At 43.1% G+C, this 24,334-nt stretch overlaps 1 protein-coding gene across 3 annotated transcripts in view; it reads right to left on the bottom strand.

The window, feature by feature from the left end:
• ARHGAP24 (Rho GTPase activating protein 24) overlaps positions 1-24,334 on the bottom strand; it is a 188,240-nt gene that overhangs the window by 57,230 nt on the left and 106,676 nt on the right. Inside the window, exon 3 of one of the 3 annotated variants that reach the window (XM_086463905.1) lies at positions 19,124-19,132. The exons of the other annotated variants lie outside the window; for them this stretch is intronic. The gene's annotated coding sequence lies outside the window, so the exon portion shown is untranslated. The remainder of the gene's footprint in view (positions 1-19,123; positions 19,133-24,334) is intronic. 3 annotated transcript variants of the gene reach the window in all.

Below are 24,334 nucleotides of genomic sequence, written 5' to 3'. Positions count from 1 at the left end.
ACTTCTGACCAAAGTAAGCTCCATGAGCGGTCTGTGAGGTTACAGAGACAAGCAGAATTTAGCCCTATCAAGTAAGTACAGACTTTCCACTGGCCTAAAGAACAGAAATTTACTGACTGGTTTTCAAGGCACATATGATGGTTACTGATGTGAAAAAGCTGCCTTCTGAATGGACCATATATTGCATGCAGTTGTGGAGCTATTCTCAGCCTAATTTCTCTGCCGAAAATACTGTAAACACACAGTACACAAACAGCCTGTACTTGAAATTAAAAGTAAAAAATTAAACATTTCATTCACAAAAATAGAAACAAAAATTCCCAACCAGCAACAGAAACCTCAAATAAACCCAAAGCATAACTTCTCCATCAGAGACAGTAATGCAATTATAGTCACAAAAATCATTACAAATCATGCAAAGAACCAACTGCAGTTGTCCATGTCTGCCTGACCCTGTTGAATACTCGCTGTTTACAGTGGAGACATTTCCAGCTCAGTTACCCACTCGGAACCTCTGTCCCATTCCGAGCTTCAGGATCCAGTTTCAAGGTGAAAGCTGGGCTACTAAATCAACAGCAGCGGAGCTGCCATGCCCTCTACGGCTCTTATCTCCTCCCTGGCTGGTGAGGTGCACCAGCCACACAACAGGAGGGGAACGCCAGCTGCAAGAAGCACCATTAACTTCTGTGAGAACAAAAGCCTCAGGTATGGGCCACAAAAGATAAGTACTTGGCTCCTTTTGCACCGGGAATAAATGGCATTGACCCCCGAGCTTCCTGAAGGATGCACTTGAGGACTCCAGCAGGCTGTACCTGCCTAGCAGCAATGGGCCGAGACTTGCTTCTTTGCTCTTAACCAGACCTAGAAAATGGTCCTTGCTCCTCTCTTGAAAGCACAGACACGACAAACACAGCAGTGGGAGGGCACAGGAGGCAGGCACCCGAGGTTTTTTCAAAATCACTGATCACGTGTGAAACGTGGTAGCACCATCTACAAACCCCAAACACAAAGAAAGGTCAGGTCCCAAGTGATGTTAGCATGCGAAGCCTGTGAAACAGAAAGCTGGGCACAGAGACCCTCTCTGGGTTGAGAACCACTGAGCTGTGTGAAACACTATATGCTGCAGCCATTTCAAGGAAGAAGAAGAAAAAAAAAAAAAAAAAAGACACACAGAGAGAACTGCAGTTGTAGGGGACATGCACCCAAACCTATCCACACCCCCAGGGATGAGAGACTGCAGTGATGCTACACTGCAATGGGGGGATTCAGGGATGGAAATCCAGAAGTAATATACAAAAGTGATGCCCATAACCAGTGGGGCACAGACCTTATCACTACAGGAGGGTGAGTGGCTCTAGTGACCCTGTGATCCGTTCTCCACCCATGCAGCCCCCAAAAGCTGCCCAGGCTGCTCCTCCTTCAAGACTTGCTGAGAATTTGGCCCAGCTGCTCAAAAAGGTGCTGGGGATTAATCTGCTTCTCCACAAATTCCCTCTCTGTAAGAACATCACTTGCCAGACTGGCAAGACAAACAGCTTTCAAGGACAACAATTAACATCAATAAGCATATATTTATTATGTGTTTTACCAACTCTGGGTAGGTGATAATATTTTCCCTCATGTAAATCAGTCTATAGCAAATTAAATCCGTAATTCCACTACAGGGATGCGAATTAGCTTCCACCAACCTTGATTTTAAGCTGCCTATTTCACCGCAGACATTACTGTTTTATTGATTACAATATAGAAACAGAAACACAGGTTTCTGAATCAACACTTTTTCTGTATCGCATACGATGACAGATATATTATGGTACTACACAACGAGTAACCAGCCAATTCTAACCCCAACACAGGGGCAAATTGGGAATATTTCCACTGAGAACAACAGGGTTAAACTGGTCCAAACATATTAGCAGCAGGCTTTTCTAAGTTAATCTTTTAAGAAACAATAAAAATTTAAATCTCTCTCTTGTTTCTTTTCTCAAACACCTGTTGATATCGGTGGTAATCATGTCATGAAAGAATGCACAACTGAATATACTGGAGCCAAAAATATTACTCCACAAATCTTTCATTTTGAGTTTTATGGAAAACACTGCAGTCTCTCATTTGGCCTTCATAAAAGAGGAATTGATCTTTTTTATCAGCTGTAAAAAAAAAAAAAATAATCAATTTTACTACGTAATTATGCCTTCACTGTATCAGGGAAACTATTCAGAAAAAAAGTAATAGCCCACTGAATACTGTGACACAGTTGAGGATAGTGCAGAAGGACAGATCGTCTTCTGTTACGCTGTTTCACCCCAGCAGTCAGAAGATTCTATTTTCTTTTTCTCTGCAAAGCCCACATTACCAAACAGACCTGTGAAAACGGATCCAGCAGCCACAATTGACACCGCAGCCAGCTCTTGACGTCACGCTGCACATGCGCACCGTGTCAGGACGTGCTCCAGAAAACCCTTACCGCTGCGAGGTGCGCCTGTGTATCATCGAGCTTATTTCAGTGCAAGAATCCTGGAAAACTTGAGCTGGAAACCAGGCAACTGATCCATCTCTCAGCTTTGCACCGCATAATCTCAACCTTCTGATCCCTCCACTGTCTCCTGCTGCCCTGACAAGCCTGGACATAGCAACGCAATGGGCCTTGCCAACAGCCAGGCTCTGCTCAGCTGTCCACATGCCATTTCTGTGTAGGGAATTCAGGGTAGTCAGTCTTACCTTTGATGCTGTGTGCTTTTAAATGCCACATCAACCACGTGTGGTCAGGTTTCTTCCAATTGCTAAATATTAATTAAAATATTTTCTTAAATAACCACTTGAATACCTATCCTGAAACGTATTCAAACATTTATTAATTTAAACTGAAATTTGTAATCCTTTAAAAAGGATGTTTCAGGATATTTAGTTGCCCAGGGTTAGGCATTTTCATTGCATTTATCTCTGGACTAATCCTACCTAATCAAGCTGCATTCATTAACCACAGACAATTACTTAACCCACTATTTTCACAAGAGCCAGATCCCACACAATGTTGTCATACTACTTATTCTTTCCTATGAGGCGAGATGTAAAAGAAAGGACGATGAGGCATCAATATTGATCTCCTAATTGCCAGAGTTACAAAATGCCAATTTGCAATAAAACTTTCTTCATGGTTTGGGATTTGCTTTGAATCTACCTCTCATTATAACATATGGAGCTGGTATGCCCACCACCTGCTTAATACCCTGCTAAGGGCTATTTAGAATAGAAAACCTTTCTAATGATAGAAATTACATTTCTATTAGATTCGCTGCATACTATCTTTCTACAGGAAATCTGAAATTGAGTGTCATTCAATGCTACAACCTCTATTCTGCTGACAGGCAAGGGTAAGCCGAAATGAAAGGCTGTTTAATTCTTGTTTAAATAACAAGTAACCTTTTGCTTTCTTTACCAATGCTTTAAAGAACTCAGCAGTAAGGACAGGCTTTGCAGAACTCCTGAAGGTCTTACAAAAATAGCATATGATAGTTCAGCAGTCCCTGTACAAAATCGAAGTACATGGTGACTGAACATTAATAAAAGAATCCACAGCTTGCAATACAGTTATTGCTAACAATATTTCATTATAAACATTCCTAGAAGGCAGCAGGGATCCAGCTATGAAGACAGCACTAACATCCACAGCTCTGAAGAAAAGAAAGCAGAATTTAGGGTATCATTTATTAAAAAGGAGCTTGCCTCTTACACTCATTCAGAGCTCATTATTTCAGATACGGTTCCAGTTTTTCAGTCCACCTAAAGCACACGTTAAAACATATCAAGATGGCATTTCAAGTTTGAGTGTAGTTGTCTTCCAGGCTTTACATTAATAGACATTTTACCTTAGTTTTGATTCATATAATTGCCACACTAAGTTCTAGTAGAAATAGCACAGTTTAAAAGGCTTTAAACCATGCTGTTAGGCTTCCATACCTATTGATGTGACACATATATTATTATTGCACAGTGGCTGCAATACCTATCGAGGATGATACTTCCAACTTGACATACTGTGTCTGTAATTCAAGAGTGGGACTTGGTAACATAAAACCTTGAGCATACAGTGGTATAATTACTAAAGAAAAATGAGATGGAATTATAAATTTCATTTACTCTGACATATTTGAAAAAATATACAGTTGGTAAATTGTGAGATCAAAGAAGTAGAGATTGTGAGCCTAAGGCTGGAAATGTAATAATGTACATTGCCTTGCAGCTCCTAGTCCAAACCTGCAAGTGGTCTGCACAAACTGAGCTGGAGCAGACAGGCTAGAGAGGCATGTGGTGACTCCTCTGGCTCCAAGCCAGCCAATGACCATGGTGGCAAAGCAGTTTATTCACTGCTGACCAGTGTAGGACAGCACATATGCTCACGTGCATCAACTCTTCCTCTGACACCTTTCACAGGGGTTGTACAGGATACATGATGCCTGCAAAGCTAAAATTAACGGTAGGGAGAAGGAAACTAAGGGAGGAGGGTGTTTGCCTTGTTTTCTGTATGCAAGATACTGCAGACAAACTTTAACTGGCAGCTGCAATTTCTACCAGGTGCTTTAAATTATATGGATAAATATGTGCAGCCATAATTATTGCAGATGGGTCTGCCAAAGACAGTGCAGAGCTATAGTGGGGAAGCAGGCTGTGGCTCAGTGCAGGTAGCAGGCAGAAGCCTGTCTCGAGGCTAAGTGAACACTTTGCTTATTACCTGCTCTGGTAGCAAAGCATCTGCTCTGAACAGGGTCACAGGAAGCTACCTGTTCATCCTGCCACATGGGCATGAGAGGACCTCCACGAACAGTTGGTTGTGGCACATTTCTGACCTGGTCCTGTTTCAACTGTGGTGCTTCAATGGTCATAGTTCAGCTTGATTACTGAAGAAAAAGTCTCCAAAACCTACTGACTACAGCACAGAAACCAAGGGAAGAAAGCAACCAGTTTAGAAATGTGCGTGCGTGTGTGTGTATGTTTGGTCTTGTTGACGACAACCAAGGCTAACAGGAGACAGTGTGTGTGGTCCCCAGCCCAAAGCTGGTCTAGGCACACAAAGGAGTGCTCTGCCCCATTAGTCAGCTACAGATGACATTTCTATTTTGACAAGGATCATACTCAGAATGTAATGCTGCACTCCCTGGACTCCAAGTACAATGCAGGTAACAGTGGGATTTAAGGTCTTGAGCTTGTATTTTGTGGTTTATGCCAAGGGCTGCAAGCACAGAATCATAGCATGGTTTGGGTTGGAAGGGAACTTGAAGTTCCAATCCCCCCTGCATTGGGCAGGGACACCTTCCACTAGACCAGGTTGCTCTAAGCCCCATCCAACCTGGCCTTAAACACTTCCAGGGAGGGAGCATCCAAAACTTCTCTGGGCAACCTGTTCCAATGTCTTGCCACCTTCACAGTAAAGAATTTCTTCCTAATGTCTAATCGAAATTCACCCTCTTTCAGCTCAAAACCGTCACCCCTCAGCCTATCACCACACTCCCTGATAAAGAGTCCCTCCCTGTCTTTCCTGTAGGCCCCCTTTAGGTACTGGAAGGCCACTGTAAAATCTCTGTGGAGCCTTCTCTTCTCCAGGCTGAACAACCCCAACTCTCTCAGCCTGTCCTCATAGGAAAGGTGCTCCAGCCCCCTGATCATCTTTGCAGCCTTCCTCTGGACCTGCTTGAGCAGGTCCATGTCTTTCTTACACTGGGGGCCCCAGAGCTGAATGCAGCACTCCAGGTGGGGGTCTCACCAGAGTAGAGCAGAGGGGGAGAATCCCCCCCCCCTATCTGCTGGCCACCCTTCTTTTGATGCAGCCCAAGATGTGATTGGCTTTCTGGGCTGCGAGGGCACACTGCTGGCTCACGTTCAGTTTTTCATCCATCAGCACCCCCAAGTCCTTTTCCGCAGGGCTGCTCCCAATCCACTCATGGCCCAGCCTGTATTTGTGCTTGGGGTTGCACAAAGGACCTTGCACTTGGCCTTGTTGAACTCCATGAGGTTTGCATGGGCCCACCTCTCCAGCCTGTCAAGGTCCCTCTGGATGGCCTCCCTTCCCTCCAGCACGTCAACCATGTTTGTCGTCGGCAGACTTGCTGAAGGTGCGCTCAATCCCCCTGTCCATGGTGACGACAAAACTCTCACCTCATCATTAGCATTTTGTCAGCATCTAACAAAACTCTCTTGTTTCCCCTCTTTGCTCATTTAAACTCTCATTACATATTCACAAAAGGACCTCAGTAAAATTAGGCTATTACAATCCTAAAGAATGTTGATTTGTTTAGACAATATGCATAAAGAATGAGAATATAAAATATTTATACAAATAAATTGCATTTTACCATTTTCCATGCTAATGTGGCAGCAGGAGAATGAATTCAGTTTACACTGAAATTTCTTCTCCTAGTAGGTAGAAATTAGATGTCACACATGACATAGCATTAAAAAAAAAAAAGTCAGTCAGGAAGTTAACCATGCTGCAGCCTAACGTTTGCAGCTTGAGCCTCCTTTCTTTCTGAGTACGTCTTTTCATGCATGTGCAGAGGAAAAATGTGCAAACCAGCCTCTCTCTTGGCTTCCTCAGCTTCATTTCTGGCACCATCATTTCCATGGACTCAGATGGCTCATTCTTAAATTTGGTCTAGTTGCATTATTAAACCTTTGAAGTTCTTGTTATGGTTAAATCTGCCTAGTCATGGAAAATATGTGCAGAATCGCACACTCTTCTAGGCTGCAGTAAAAGTTACCTGCAGTATTATTTTAACACAGCTAGATAAGTCAGCTTATAACAAGCAATTCTGAACATGACACGCCTACATACTGCTGATGTGATGGGTGTGGAGATGCTTGGATAAGTAGAGTTGGCCCCAAAGGCTTGATTCCAGTTATGCCAACTGTGTTGGCTCTTAAACTGATTGTTTTGTACTGCATTTAACCCTTACAGCATACATTAAATATGTAGATTGTATTAAGAAGCGATTCTTAAAGTACATGGCTGCTATGGCAACAGCTCTTGTAGGAAGCAGATATTCTCATCTCTCCTTAAAACCAGCAGCTATAATGGCATCTTGTATTCCTGGTGATACCCCAAGGATACACATTCAGTCACAAGTGAAGCAGGCAGACTGCTGCTGCCATCAGCAGTGCTCTTTTCTGCAACTTGATGGGCTTTCACTGGAGACATTCTTCCCAAATAAGGATACCTAAAGCAGGTTAAATAGCCAAGGCTGCCTCACATAGGGATTACTTCTGATGAGCTGTTGAACCACAGCAGCTCTACTCTTTCTCAGTACCTATAAAACGCATTAATAACCACAATTACTACAGCATAAGTAATGGAGAGGTGATGAACAACTGGCTACTACAGCCATGGATTTATTAAAAATCACAGGCCTTCCAGGTTGCTGAGCACCCCTGGCATATTTTAGTATGAGATAGAAAGGCAGCCACTTCTTTTCATGATTTCCTGCAGGGGAGCTGGCCTCATGCTGACACAGCCGTAACAACCCGGACAACAACAGAGCATTGAGGCAGATGAAATCAGAGACAGAAACACAGTAACTACCCAAGTGAAGCATTTTTATTAGCAATTGCCCTGGACCAGAATGCAGCATCTCGGCCGTTTGCACTAGAAACATTTTGGTAGAGCTGAGATCTGAATCAGGACTTTGTGCCTTGAGTCCATGCTATTTTTCATGTAGTACTTGGTGTAAGGCTTATGTTGCAAGCATCACAGAGGAGAAGGGAATGTGCGACTTAACTCTGAGGGTGACAACATCTCCTATACAGCTTTGGCTCACAGCTATGACTTTTTGTAACGCACATGTGGCGCTCCCCTTTACAAGACACCATTATAACTGTTTAAGGATAATAAAAGCCAGTTACGAGAAGGTGAGGACTTTAGCTGCTAGCAGATGCCAAGTTGCTAATGACCCCAAAGACGAAATCAGAGCCAGGGCTTGACCAAGAAACAGCCTCAGCAGATGCCATCGGGGCTGGGTCTCTTGGAGCAACAGGAGGCAATGCACCAGAAGGAGATACAGGTATTTCTAAATGACAGAAGCCTTTACCCAGCAGCAATGCTGCCCAGACAGCCTTATACCCACCCAGGCAGCTCCCTTTAGGGCTGCAAAGATTAAGAGAATACATCACATCTGTGTTGTCCTTGAAACACTGCCACTTCATTTTCATCAAATCATACCACCTGCTGCTTCAGAAGGAGAGTCAATAAACAAATCCTGCTTCTTTAAAAAAAAAATCAGAAAGAAAACAAATAGTTCTGTCTCAAGCAAAGCACTCTGCTCTATTATTACATTTAGCAGCATAAGCATGCCTTTACCCACCGTCCTCTCTCCAGCCTGGTGTCAACAGCTTGACCCAGGCTCTGTGAATTAACTCTCCACAGGAAAGATGTGACCTGTGACGCACAAGATTATTGTGGTTTTACTTTTCTGAAATGCATTTCCAGTCCAGCCAGCAAAAAAAAGCAACAGGCTCCTTCATTGAGGCTGTGACACAGAAGGGTAAAAACAAGTCATCGAGAGTCCTGCAACACCCTGCCTAGAAAAGCAATATAAAGGGAGCCTTTAGGAGAGGACACACTCTCCAGTCCCTCAGGATCTGTGTCCCTCACACACACACTTGCCTGGCAAGGAGAGGAAGGGTGAAGGAAAACGTGGTTCAGAAGGGAAAATTAACAGCTGTAGCAACCAGGTCTGCTTCTAATTGAACCTGCTCTTAGCCGGGGAAGAAACTGAGGGTGGGAAAGTCAATATTTCCTTAACTCACCCCCACATCTCAGGATTCAGTCTGCTCTGTACCACCAGGGAGTCTGAGGGATCTCTTCTTTTGTTACTGTTGATTATGAAAATCTCTCTCATCAAACACCTTTGATCCCCACATAAATCTTTTTTTGAATATCTATCACAGGCTGTGGCCCAAGGGCAACACATATTTTCATATTATCAGGATTTTTCTGTCATGTGTGTAACTCCATTAAGAAAGGAAAAGACACATAAGTAAGCATATTTTTCAGCAGTTTGCTGTAGGCTGGGAAAGCAGTTATTTTCTTTAGCTGCTGCAGCTATAAATCAAAATGTGTAGATATGAAAGTATTAAGATATCCTTATTTATAGCTATGTGAATAAGTGAGTTTGTGGAGTGCTGGCCAAAGAAAACCAGCCACTTCACTGACTCAAAATGACAAGCTTTTTGGCTTCCTTGGTAAAACAAAACCAAAACCGCTCATTTCAGAGCAATAAAAAAAATATGGTAATCCACTATGAAAGCATTTTGTTCATTTTACGCCATATTTTAATAGCAATCTTGATAATTTTAAAAGCAAGAACTTTGCTTTCAAAAGGAAAAACACCTCCAAACCCATTATTTGTTGAAAACATCAAACAAAATCTGCTCGTATTTTTTACCTGACCCATTTGGTGAATTCAAGTCAACTTCATGCACAGCTTCAGTCAACCAAGAATATCAAGTAAGTTTTACAGCCCTCTTTTACCACACCACCCAAGCACTGGTTAACAGAAAACACTTTTTCTCCCTTTCTAGTCTCAGAAATTTGGTCTTGAATAAATACAACACTGCTTGCAGTGACTGTGTGGTCACGGGCAATGGCCAAGCCTCTCTGTGGCTGCAGGCAGCACTTATGGCTCGGGCGCAGCTCCCTGCAGCACCAAGCACTGACTCCAGACACTATCTCTTCAGTTCCCCTCTGCTCTCCTCCATGTACACCAGTCTCACCAACTAGAGTAAAATGAGTGTAAACACTTAAACATTCATTATCACACTGATAACTTGTCTGTGGGCACACTGATCATTGCCAGTTTGGTTTGATACCATGGCAACACATTACCTGGGAGCTGGCTGCCAACCGTGGTATTTTGCAAGCAAGCTGGCATTTTGTAATTCTAGTAACAAACCATTAAGGTGGGCAATTAAATATATAATATGGAGAATTAAATACAAGGCACAAAAAGCATGAGCAGTTTCTCTGGCCTGTCACTGCACAGACCCAGGCAGATGTGTTTATGCTGTTTGGTTTAACAGAAGAATCCCAGCAGCAAGAAAGGGGATGGCACTCGGCTCTCTGGGCCAGCAGTTCCAGCCTGGGTTGAAGCCCATAAAATCCAACTCGGTTTCTTGACCTGGGTCAAGCAGCTAACTGTCAGCATGAAAGGTGACCTGAATTCTCAGTGTTCCCAAATGATGATTTAAAATCTTTTTGTTCATAATGCAAACAAATATTTCTGCCCTCACAACTTCTATCTCAATGTACACTCAACAGCCAAACTGAAAAGAAACGCATAATCACTGAGGTGGAAAATGAATAATTGCAAACTACTGTTTAATATCCCAAACTGGTGATTTTTGGTTTGAAGTCTTATACTAGGATACTTCTGAGGTAGTGCCTCTCCCCTAGTAATTACGCAGTTGCAGTCACATTTCAACTATGTCATTTTATTGTTGCATTCAGGAAAAACATTCAGAAAGCAAGCAATATATGTTCTGAAATGTTACCTATGCTGTAATGCATTCGCTTCCTTGCATGTTGCCAGTCAGAGGTGTCAGGCCTTCACCTGGCTTCTGCCACTGAGCAACATCTCTGTGCAAAGACCTCTCCTTTTTTTTGGTCTCAGTGGGTCAGCCCTGCCCCAGGTGTTTTGATCCCAACCTCTAGCACTCCCTGACTTGTCCTGAGTTGCCCTGTCTGTAACACCATTATCCCTGGGTTCCTTACACTAGAGAAAATACAAAAAGTCTGCTTTTCACACACTATGTGCTGAATTAGTCTTGCTTAAAAACTTATACAGAAAAGGCATAAAAATGACGATCTGTCAACTTGGCAAACACCAACAACATCCTCTTACTCTAACCTTTACTTCGGCATCTCTCGCTAGCTGAGCTCCAGGGGCTAGCATTACCATGCTGTTTGTCTGGGGGGCATTTCTTGAAGGTTATCTTCAGCCATAGGAGCCAAAACTCTGCAGCACCTGGGCCCTCAATTCTGGCCCTCAGAGGTGACCTCCAGAGCCAATGCAGCCAATCCACAGGTCCCTTTCCCTCTGCTCTTCCTCATCATCCACAATTGCCTGCCTGAGGCACCTTTGGACAATAACAGCTTCTCCTGGCCTTGTTTCTCCCCTCCCTCTCTCCCACAGGAGCCTTGCCCTGATTTTCTCAGGAACGCACCCACCACGCTCTACCATAGGGAGACTGTGTCCTAGCCCATGGACAGTAACATACTGCAAAATGTTTATTTCCAACTCATTTACACTTTGTTATTCTTGCAGTCTTCCATTTCTCGTATTTTCCCTAAGTTCTTCAGTTGGAAACAGGAAGCCAGATCGTAGGACTATAAAACAAGCTTCCACAAGGAAAGTTGATTAAAAGACCAATTCACAGAACAACAGCCCTGACTGAAACCTACCTGATAACTCCTGCCTGTATTTCAACATCCCCTTCGCCACAGAACACAATATAAACATTCTCTTCTGAGCAGTATCAGTCAATATTAATTAAAGGTGCAAGCATGTTAGCACAACCACCAGGCTTGCTTTCTCAGTCTTTACAACAAAGGCATAATTTTCTTGCTCCTGCTCTTCCAAAATAATCTCTGTCCCTGGGTAAATTTAGATTTCAAGGGAAATTGCAGAAGGTCTCCAAGAACCTCATCAAAACGCTCCTTTCATTGGGGCAAGGCAGATGTGTTTATTTGCAGAAAACCAAGTGGAGTCCCAGGCAAGGGGCAAACATACACCCCAGTAAGGACAGAAGTGGCAATAAAGAGTTTGCACTGGTGGGCAGGTTTCGCTTTCTGCAATTTGCTTTCGCAAAAGGTTAATCCATGATGCTTTTCGAGGCAACCTGGCATACATGCGGCTGCAGACAATGGAAAGATTTTTACGGCCAAGGACAGAAAGGTCAGGGATGCTCATCAAGTTCACGTTTCCCCAGGAAAGCCATGCTCAACAACTTTCTGAATATAAGCTTCTGCTCACAAACATACATGAACTAAGGAATATAGGTGCAGGGAAAGGGGCAGGGAAGTACAATGTGCAGGTGCTACAAAGGACCTCATTTGTCCCAGGCATCCCATATATGCCCGGTATTATGCTATCAAGCTATGAAAAAACTGAGCCGTTAATGTTTCTAAGCCTTTAGTGAATGGATTTGGTGGACATATGGTTTACATAATACTAGCACTTGAAAGGCCTAATAAGTGGAAAGGCAAGCACATTTTTGTGAACAACACTAGAGCAATGCAAGACATTTAAGGTAAGCCTCAAAATAGTTAGGAAATTTTTTAGACCACATCCTTTAGGTAGCCTCTGACAGAATTATCTTAGGGAAATCCCTCTAGCTCCCAGCAGAACTGGTGAGATAAACCTTGCAACTGAATTACACTATACTAAGAACAAAGAGCAGAAATCTGTGCTAACAGCAAGACAGGCATTCAGGTTAGCTGTGCTTGCACTGCTTTTGCACACCTTGGGATCCTGCTTTCTTCGGACGGAGTGGCCTCAGCTGATCCAGATCCCCTTTTAGAGTTCACACTCTGTGTAATGTCAATGCAGACGCAGCAACAGTGCTAAGGAGAGGGTGGGTGTGCAACGCTACTGCCTTTTCTCTGAATGCATTGATATGAGCGCAGCCCCTGAAAATGAGAGACAGCTCAAGCATGAGACACCAAAGGAGTTACCCAGGCAATACCCAGTAGTATGTCAAGAGGGAGCTGACCCATGAGCAAAACTGCTTTCCTCAGCATCTGGGTTAGAAGCAAAGTCATTTATGAGCACAGTTGGCTGAACAGATGGGAGGAGCCAGTTCCTTCCAACTCAGTGGTAGCAAAGAGGATGAAAAGAAAAGCTTACATACCAAAGCTAGCAGAAGGAAGACTGAAAATTGGGAGGGGAAAAAAATAAGGAATTTGACCAGTCTTCTCTATCCTGATCTAAAAAGTTACTACCAATCATTGAATAAGTACTACCTCTAACTTCATCCTGTCTGTAGCTTGCAAATTTTGCTGAAATGATACAAAATACCACATCTGTAATTCCTGGAAAGCAGCCTGTCACTTGCAGCTCATCCCCAGCCTCCCCTCAGCAGCTCTGCTTTCAAACAACTCCTGCATCTGAGGCAATTGACCTCTCCTGGCCCTTGGTACGGCCAGGGTACAGAGGTGATACAGTTGCAATAAAGATGCAGCCATTCCTTCCAGGTTATTCTCCTGTGCTTACTCTCCATCTCGTCAACTGCTCTATTCAGATAAAAAGCTTGACAGCTGAAGTATAGCATGGTAAGGAAGACATGCCACAAATAAACCTTCCAATATTTCACAGGTCATCCTCTGAGAGATAATCACAATAAATCCGAATTTCTTTCTTGAATTACATTGCTAGCTTTTTCCTCAGAGCTGTATTTCAGAATACCCTTGAGTACTTACATATTTTAGTATGTTATTTCCCCTGCATATTTACAAGAACAACACGTTACCCTATAATTCTTTTTCACCGCATTAATTTTAAATCTGAGCATCTCTATTTCTGCCGCATTAAAATCTTTTCTCACAGCAGGCTTATGTTTAAAAAAGTAGTGATTTCTATGAAGTCTGTGACACGAGGAGCTGGTATTATATATGAAGTATAAGAGTTAGTTACTGTTGCTGTTTGCTGACAACTTTCCAAAGTGCTGCAACTCTATGCCGCTGTAGTGTGTGTAACAGCTACTGTTGTACAGCTGGCATGGCTTCAGCACAGATTTAACGCATTCTTAATTTGATCTAATTCTGATCTTATTTTGGAAGTTGAGGGTTTTTTTCCTCACTCTCATGATTCATTTTTGACCGCAAAAAAGAAAACCAACCCACCCACAAATAATCCTGCCTTGTTGTTGTAGGACTTAATAAAACAATTTTTCTGAAAAGAAAAATAATTTGTATTTCTCCTGTCTAAAAAACTGTGAAACTCCTAAACAAGACTTCTCTTCTGTCAGGAGTGCTGGGAATTCTTCTTAGCACATGCTGACATATAAGCAGGCTTTTCCAGTATGGACACAATGGAAATCTCTCATCAGGAAGCACTGCTCTGCCCTCCAGCTAGAGGTACATTATAGCCACAGCTCCTAGGTGCTCATTCCAAGGAACTGACATAAATTGAAATTTCCACATTACAGAAAGTTTCAGCAGATGCAGGCTTTTGCAAACAGATACCAATATATGTCGCATTGATGGAAATGTCTTCATATGATTACATATCGCAGTGTTGGCAAACACATTCAACCAGAAATGCAACAAACTTCATCTGACAATATTTACCCTGGGACAACTTTTAGCTTTCAGTATAATATTTTGGAAAAGGGACTTGTCCACTTCACCACAAACACAATGCCCCTCTAACCACTGTTGCTCCTTTTACTCGCCCAGTACAAAACCAAAGAGCACACGGAATACCTCTGCTCATTACTGCTGCTGCTCCTTTCAACTCCCAGCCTCTCTGCCAGTTTTTCAGGATAGCAAGATATGCTAGTTTGTCCCGGCACAGCCCCACCTTCAGCTGTTAATGGGCTGTATCTGTGCAGCTCTTCACCACTGGTCCAATGTATGTTTTATTCCCATTAGGGCAGCTCAGTCTGCTGCCTAAACAGCCCTGGACAAAGATTACGCTGCCACAGCAGTTTCTACATGCAAAAGCCATTTCTTGTTAACGCCTGTCATGCCTGTAGCAGAGTGAAGCTGCTCTGTGCAACCCTGTGACCTGAAGTTGGCAGGGGGATCGAGACAGGGATGCCTTCGAGTCAGCTGGCTGCCAACCACCAGAAAACAAGCCTTCCTTTGGGGCTGCTGTTTAAGGCTTTTTAAAAACCCACTTTAGAAAATGCAGTTTTGATTTGCCAGATGTAAAAGTGGCCTGCAAGATGGGGTGGTGAAGAGGAAGAGAGTGGGCTACTTAAATCCGCAGTAGTCCAGATATATTCACTTATTTCTTTTATACTGTATGAGTACACAACAACTTTATTCTCCGGATATTAAGTGCAAAACATGAATCTAAGGGGATTCTTTCAATTTAGTCATGCAACTCAGATCAAAGCATGGTTTCAGCTCCACTAAGAGAATGTTTTGGGTGCTCTGAACGTATACAATGCACTCAGAATTAGCTAAAATACTGATCCGATACATCAGTGAGCTGGGAGGTGCTGAAGTACATAAAACAGCTACAAAACCGAAAGGAGCACGTACCAAAAGGGATGGTCGGCAGAGCAGTGATTTTGCAGTGATGACAACTGACATCAGTCCTACAGATTACAGAAGAACATGCCTGTCATCTGTTTTTGCAATGCTTGGATCTCAGTACCGAAAACGCTCAGGTACCTACCACCAACAGGGTGTTATGCAGTACATTACATTTTATAGACTAAAGCTACATTTTTATCATCAAGCCTGCCCGTTCTCCCCAAACTGGCAGGTAACAGAGTACCAAAGAAAATTTTAAACAGTGACATCTCAGCATTTCTTCTTCCAGATCTGATAATTAATCAGCTATCCAGTACTGCATCTTGCCTGTTTATGGCCAAGAAGCACTTCCTGACCAGACAGTGGCTACTAAGTGACTTTAGTCACATTAGTTAGAGAAAAACATAAGAGGGAAAGATTCTCTTCCCTATGGAAGTTCTGTACCACTGGGAATCCTATCATGAACTCTGAAGACAGGCTGTCAAAAATAAAGGTCAGGTCCACTCTGTCCTCCTGACCCTTTTCCTGACTGCTTAAGGGAACAGACTTATCCTAGTTCATAACAAGATGCAGGAGAAACATTGGTTCCATCTGCGACACAGCAGACACCACACAAGCAGACACCAAGCAAAAGCGGTAAGTAGCAGAAGGATTTCAGGGGGTTCCCCCCAACATAACACCCCCACCCCCCAAGAAAGCAAGCTCTTCCAAGTTCGAAGAGTTCTAACACTGAGGTCCCCTGCCAGTATTAGTAACTTCCTGCTGTCACGAATAAGGGAATTTCAAACCTTCTGGTATTTTCAAATTAGTCTGTATTTGGAATTGGCTGTAAGACACCCAGGCATTTAGCTTGCCAACAATAAATTATTTCCTATAGGCTTAACATCCAATGAAGGCATCACCAGGTGTCAGGATGCCAGCTCGCAGTGCCTTTTTCCATTTCCTGGTTGCAGCAGGGCCTCCTTTTGGGTTTGCTTTGACCCAGAGGGTGGACAACAGCAGAGCAGGCAGCCAACACCACTACACACAGCTCCCTGCTGCACAATGAGAAGTACCATGCTGCCATGCCAGGCTGTCAGGCAGCTGTGTCCTCAGAGAGCATCATTTCAGCAGAGATTTTGTAATGGGCACCAAATGTAAACGTGGATTTGTTAATATAGGACTGCTGCCTGGTGCCTGTTATGTGGTGCTAACGAGTTATAAACACTGAATCACAACTGTGAACTTACCTAGAAGTACTGAGTACCCAACACACACACACACACCGATGCATCCCTAAAACATATTGCAAACCGATCTTTCAGATTTACAGGTGATCAGATAACTATGGATTCACAATCTTACAGCAGATAAAAAGTCACATCAGCTGTATCAGTTTAAGTTTCATTTAACCAACTCTATCACTCTCACATTCGAAATTTAACAGCAATAACCACAGGAGATAAGGCAAAGCATCCTTAATGCAAAATCACAACTCAAATTTGTTATACAGAACAATACCTACCAAACCTATGTCCTGTGTTGGTGCCTGTGAATTGAGAGGCTGAAAGCTTCACCTTGCAGTATCTTCCCATGCCTCAAGGTAGTACTCTCCCCGCTCAAGCTTCCCTTCAGTTCGGATGGCTGGCTTTGTTGGTCTGTTTGCTAATAAGGTGGTTCCCAGCATTTATGTACCAAATGTGGGTCTGCCTCTCTTCATTTTAATGCTACTTTTCTCTGTTTTTAAATGAGTATTACCATCACCTGCTCTTTTAGTTTATATTGTCTTAACTCACCCCATGATCTGTCACAGTTCTTCTCTATCAACTCCCCAAATAAAGTCTCAAGACAAGTATTCAAAGAAATTTTAAAATTATAATTTCTGTTTCGAAACTGAACAACTATCCTGTAGCAGGAGAGTTCAAGGCCATAGGAATCTGTTGCTGTACTGTTGCCAGCTCTCCCTGCTTTAATGAGGCTTTCTTGGGGGGAAGCAGCTCCTCCCTCATGAGAGAGGCATGCTTTTATTACTGATCTGTCAAGTTGAAAAAAAAAACCTAACAGTTGTGCCTAAGCCTTCCTTCTAGTGTCCCTCTAGAAAAAGGGAGTTTATTTTCTAGGAAGACTAGGAGAGGGAGAAAATATGCGAGCTCCAAACATCAAAGCAATAATAATCTAGAGTTAACTCCTCATCGATTCTCATTTCCCCTAAATCACCTAATCCAATTTTGTTGTTGCATGACTGCATTTACCATTTATTATATCTACGTATCATGTGCCGGGTAAAAGAAAATGGTATAACCACTGCCAAGGACTTCAGTAAATGAAGGTTTTGCCTTCTTGTCCAGCTGCTCTCTGCTTCTTTGCAACTTTCACAGTTAAGAGTCTGCTTTACACAAAGCCAGTGCTTCAGCTCCCAGTGAAGTGTTTCAGAGCATCAGCAGTGAGAACCGTGTTCCCATGGCACTTCTGCTGCACCAGTGAGAGGACTTTTTTGCCTTTTTTTCCCCCAACAACAGAGCAGCTCGTGTTGTCCTCTCTGGCCCCTGGATTGGGAGACCATATCCTGCATTCAGGACATTCAAAAGCCTCAAAGTCCTCCCAACATTGTCATTAGAGTCATCCTACCTTCAGCAAAAGTAAACCACCAGGTACCCAAGGGTAAGAAGGAATTTCCACATGGGACGGAGCATGGTTGAAGGGACCGAGACACCGCTAACTGATTTTCACAGCTGTGGAAGGACAACAAAGGCTCTGTTGAGCCTCCTTCCCTGGTGTTCCTTAAAACTGGGTATCACATATTATCAATAAATATGGTATCTTTTGCTCACACTCTATGCACTACCATTTTTCTGATAAAGTAGTAAGCAACAACACAGTTGAAATCTTTTTTCCCTTTTGCTCAGGACTGAGTCAACAACATCCTGTGGTCAAAATGAGTATGAGAGCCATCATAACGCTGCCTGTTGCCTCTTCACAAAACCTCCAGCTAACATGCTTTTTTGCACCAAGAGCCTCGAAGAAGGATCCGTCCCCTCCCTGCACGGCAGCACACCACGCAGCAGCTATGCTGCACCATCAGCGTGGTCCACTCTGTCTGGGCACAAATGGTGACAGCCTGACAAGTGCATTAAAACTTAAGCTATCCATAGGCGGCCAGACAGAAATGTTGAGTACAGACCCCCCACGGTATTCTTTGCTTTAGCTTCCTAAAAATAGCTCTTTAGAGGGGAATGAGGCTTTCAGGGTTTGCTTGTTTCTTTTTTAACCAGTTTTGAAAAGACTCCCTCATCCATAGGCTTTTGTCACTTTCAGCAACTTACAGGTCAAAAAGCAGATGATGTACTGACAAAGGAAACCTGACCTACATCTTGCCTCACTACACCAGGTTACATCTTTCTTGTGTGTGCTTATGTAATAAAGAGAAATGGTGCATATCAAAGGGGGTTCAGGAATCGCGGCCTCTGCTCCTGCCTCCTCAGTAGCTTTTTGCCCAGCCCTGGTGAATTCCTTTAAAATTTCTCTGCCACATTTTCCTCTTTCTGCAAAAAGCAATTAAGAGTATTTACTGACCTCACAGGGCAGACATAGCACTTCAGTTAATTAAAGCTTGTAAAGATTTTAAGATCACCCAGTGAAGGGCTTTATGGGAATGCAAAGTCTGTCATAAACCCAGAAAATGACCCAGCAGACACACAAAGGTCATATCTGCAGTGAAGTGTGTCAAATAAAGATCCTCTTCAGATTTAAAGAAAAAAGTTGTAATTCAAATTGCTACAACATGCTTTCCCACTGTACCTTAATTGAGATTTTAGAACACAGTAATCAGAGAGGTAATAATTTCACATGCTGCTTGGTGAACTGGAAGGAATGTATTTAAAGGCGATTTGCAACCAGAGATACCTGGCAGAAACTTCTAACTACAAATATTGGTGTATTACCTGCTTTAAAATGTAAAAAGACAGAGTGAAGGCCCATACGAGCACAAGGAAACATGCCTTTCACTATTACTTAAAGAAGCTTTTACTTAAAGCTAGTGATAAGTTTGGGGTTCAAAAAAAAAAAATTAGCTCCTTTCAATACTTCAGAACCTCAAAGCTGCCAGTGACTGGGTCCTTATTGGGTTGAAGGACAGGATCTCTTGAGTTGCAAGAGGAACGAACAACATGCAGGCAGGGACAGGAGATGGCGTACGCAAGGGCAGAGGACAGGCTGCAGCAATCTGCAGGGGTAGTGTTAGTTTTTGTCCCCTAAGCATTTCACACCTACTGCTGTAAAGCAAGAAACCATGCGCTGGCTTAAAAATTTGCCAGCTGTTGACCTGACAAGCCAGCATCAGTAGTCAAGTCACTGATCAGGGCAAATACTTCACAGTCCTCGATGTAATAATTACATGGCAGTGACTGCACCATTTCGTAAGAACTCACTGCTGCCTCGGGACCCTTTTGCTAAGTGGGAGGATGCAAATGCAGTCAGGACCACAACTTGACCACAGAAAGGGAGAGCTGGCAGGTAAGGACAACCTTCCCAGGAGAGCCTGGGTACCTTTATACTTCAATTGGTAAACAATAGCCACAGTGAGCACTTGTAATCCTGCTGGAAAGCTGGCCCAGCAAATGTTTTTGACACCAACTGGGTGCCCTTAAAGCTACCACAAGTTTATGTAATTTCTCATCTTCTCCGCCCCAAATCCCCATAGCATTGTTTCTTTCCCCTAACAGTCCTCCCTATACCACGTCTGAACCTCGGGATGTTATGTCAGGTTTTGTAAAGTTGGAAGGAGCACAAGAGTAGAGACGAAGCACTTAAGCAGCTGCCCTTCCCATTTTGCCTGGTGAACCATACACTATTCAGGGTATCCAAACCCTTTTACAAAGCAGATCTTGGCAGTGGCCTCATACTCTTTTATGATCAGACAGTTTCTGCTTAAGGTAAGAACTTCTATGATGAAAGATCTCAGCATCTTCTTTCCAGTGCTCCACCTGATAGCTGCTTCTGCTCTTGGGCAGCAGCCTCCCCCTCACCTCCTCCAGCCACAGACTCTGCCATCTATCAGGGTACCCTGGGGGAAAGGCAAAATGAGCTGTGTATTTCCCAGTCTCTCACATCTTTTGGAGGTGCAGAAAAAAGGCAGAGATAAGCCCACTTCTTTGTCCCTCTCAGGATGTCAGTACTTAAATGTGCTAGGTTGTGGTTCAAGATTCATTCCTGCCAGCAAAGGTCACCAAACAATACATGCGTGATGTGGGTAAGGTGTGCAATCTAATTTCTGCAGAAAGAGAGTGCGTGGTACAGCTCATGCAGGGTGCAGAAAGGCAGATGATACTGTGATTCAGCAGTGAGGTTGCTGGCACTCATCACCATGCTGTTTTTGAAAAAAGTTTGAGTTTGCTTGAATCTGGCCAATTGACCTTCTATCACTTCAGCACTTCCTTCTAATGACTGCAAAACTTCCAATCACAGCATTTATGATTCACTTGTATGTGTCCAAAAATGTGAATTACAGGCTTTTGCCAGTAGCACCCAGGATGAAAAAGCTACCTGTGGATTTGAGAAAGAAAAGATGATGCAGAAGATGGAAATATAACAATCAAGGCATAATCCAATTCCACAAGAATGAATTCTACTTTCAAACCTCTTCAAATTAAGTTTAAATGAAAAAAATATTTCCTGAAGACACTTTTCTCATTCAAAGTAGCCACAGCTCTTCTGAGTGCCTAAATAAATATATTGCACCGACCACTTTTAATAAGGAGAGATTTCTCCATTTTATCTTTGACCATTTATCACAGGCTCCAACTGCATGGCCATCTCTCTCATATTTTAAGTCACTCTGGGCCTACATTTTACACCTTCACCCTATCATTTAATTAGTTTTCACGTTAGGAGTGTGAAGTAACAGAGATCTCCAAAGCCACTAACCCTCATTTTCTTCTATACTGAAATAAAGGTCTCAATGGCAGGCCATGGGAAGGCATGAACAAGAGTGCCAAAACACACCACCTCTTTCCTCCAGTAGCACACCACCATTAATCAGCTCCCACAGTGGCAGATGTTCAAAATCCATAGACAAGCATGGTGGGGTTTTCCTGTTACAGGAAACATTTTGGGGTTTTGTCCACTTCATATTGGAAACTTGGTACTTTCTCATTACAAATCCAGTCTGTTTGCAATGGAGATATCCCATGGGGAGAATAACATGAACGAAGGGAAGACTGAAGCAGAATATAAACAAGGAAGCTGAAACAACTGCTGGATGTTAACTCTTTCGCACATTTTCAGGAAACATTCTTAAGTACATAGATAGATGAGTATTATCTGTATTATCCTGTGTGGGAATGGTTCAAAACCGTGTCAAGGGAGGTTTAGACCAGACATTAGGAAGTATTTCATTACCAAGAGGGTGGTCAAACACTGGAACAGGCTTCCTAAAGAGGTGGTCAATGCCCCAAGCCTGTCAGTGTTCAAGAGGCATTTGGACAATGCCCCTAATAATATGTTTTAACTTGCAGCCATCCCTGAAGTGGTCAGGCAGTCGGACTGGATGATCATTATAGGTCCTTTCCAACTGAAATACTCTGTTCACCCTACCCCCAAACATATGATACTTGTTTTTAACAAACATTCTTTGCTCCTTCTGGCTGCCTCACTTTCATTTATTGCTAAGTATAAAATGTCAATTCAGGTATTCATTGACATCTTTCCCATCCACAGAGGCTGGACTTTTTGTTTTTGTTTAGAAGAGAGGCCACCTCTATACCTTGCTGCCAGATGGACTGAAAAGTGCACTGGTCAAATCAGCTATGTGCAAAGATGGTATCATCCAAGAAGAACACCAGGAAATAGATAACAACAACATGAGTATCTCCCAAGTTTGGCTTGGTACCTTTACAAGCTACCAATAACACTGATCCGAGGTCTTATCCAACCTGCATATTCTCAGAACCACCACACCAGCTCCTTAGGTGATCTCTCGCAGTCAGACACCTCTCATAGTGATTGCACTGTGTGGGTGACCTGTAGGGTTGTTAGGATGTTACCTGCAGAAACAAGCCTGGTCCCAGCCAAGCAGAGAGCTGTCACAACAGGGGACAGTTTTGGGCTAGGAAACCTGTACCCTACTGGCAAGCGCTGCAGCAACTGGTGCTCTGTGCTGGTCCTCAGGGGATGTGTGCTGCTCCTACCCTCAAGTCAGGACCCCTCCTCTTTTTCTGAGCTTAGATGCCCATGACACATGGCCTGGAGACTCATGGTTCAGGTGTCAGCACTCTGACATGCAACCACCAAACAGGAAAATCTCCAGGAGCCTGAAAACTACATTACTTTTTCATTGAAAGTAAAATTCATGGCCATGTTTTCAAACAGTGCCATTCCCACAGCTGAGGTCAGGTATTCACAAGGAGTTGAGAATCTATGTGCACAGCTAGAAAAGGGGAAGGTTCTCAGAAGCATCATAGACAGAGCAGATCTCGTCACAAACCTGAATAACCCTAATATGTCCCTGGACATTTTGAAAGTCTGTCACGTACTTTGATCCTTAAATCAAAAATGTATTTTTCACAAGATCTGTTCCCAAGAGCAGGTTATAACTGCTCCTCTGCCAGCAGGAATGAACACTGCAAATTTGCAACTTTTTACAAGCACTTCATAACTATGTCTTGGAAGAAGAGGGAGCTGCCATCTATGGATAACGTTCAGGTTAAGTACTTCGGTAATCTGCTACCATCTGACATTCACAGACAGAAAAGTCAATGACTTCATTTAATTAATTAAGGATTAGAATGAGTTTGGTTTTGTATCAGACTTGGCTTAAGAAGGATGAGCTGGATTCATTAGAAAATGAAGTTTAATTAATAAGCTACTTCTAGATAAATCCGGTTAATGAAGTTCAGGGGGGAAAAAAAAACACCCAAAAAACCCCAGAAAGCATCTAACTGTGATTTACAGCCCTGCATTTACAGGACATGAAAAGAGAATGAATTTGACAACTACTCATCTTCACCAATAGCTCAGAGACCAGTATTTCTTTGAATTGACATTTAAATGACAAAATCAGTCTGGACTTCAGTTTGCTTTCGAGCTGCACTGCTTCGATTTATAGCCTGCAAGAGATACCAGCTGCAGAGTGTACATGCAATCCATCACTTTTTCATCCCAACTGGGAACTATAAAGCCAGGAAGATACTGTCTCTTTGAACTAAACTTTCTGCCCCATCTCTGAGCCTGCACAGACGTTAAAGTATAAGTGTAACCTCATTTTGGAAAGAGAGGGCAGGAGACAGTAGCAGGCCGTCTGCAGAACAGGGGAGAGAAGCTCTGCAATATCCACAAGCAGCTCCAGAATAACGGTGCTACAACACACCCCACAGTACCACCTTCTCCAGCTGTGCCTAGGGTGATGACACGTGACCGGCAGCAGAGCATCTCACCCATTGGCCTAATTAAAAGGCTTATAGGTCTGGGGGAAAAGAAGAGATTTTATATCCAAATACTGTGTAAGCACGTGCTCACTCAATAACAGCTCTCAGGAGCATTACAACTACCTTCCTCTTACCTCTCATATTGCGCAATCTGCACTACCAAAACCCAACTCAACTGCTGCTGTTTTGGGCTTGTCTTCAAGCAGGGTAGTTAACAGTAACTGTAGGTAGTTGAGAATAACCACAGTATCTCTGATGTAATGGAGTTTGTCTTTTGCTTTGAGGGCCATGTGTCTCTTTCCAATACAAAGGTAGAAGAATATCAAGATTAGATGATGCAGTTAGTCACACAGACTGTCTCCTGTGTCAGGCTGATTCTAGCACATACCAGTCATGTACTGTATCGCTTACCTAAAAGGTATCAGGACTGTACTGTGCGAATGCCAATATGGTACTAAGACACACTGGTGAGTATTTCCAGAAGTGGTACCTGCCCATGAAACACTCAGGATAAGATGAGGAGGAAGATGGGAAGATACAATGCTGATTAAGAAACATTCAGTCAACCTTTCCAGCAGTTTGGTAAAGTTTCTGCATTTGATGAGAGCAGGCATACAGCTTTAATCTACACAGACATGTACAGCATCTCCCAGAGAAGTGCTATTTGCCACAGCATGAAAACATT

Source organism: Leptosomus discolor, chromosome 4, assembly GCF_034619465.1.
Source record: "Leptosomus discolor isolate bLepDis1 chromosome 4, bLepDis1.hap2, whole genome shotgun sequence".
In the NCBI taxonomy this organism is placed as follows: Eukaryota; Metazoa; Chordata; class Aves; order Leptosomiformes; family Leptosomidae; genus Leptosomus; species Leptosomus discolor.
This window is presented reverse-complemented; position numbering and strand designations above follow the sequence as displayed.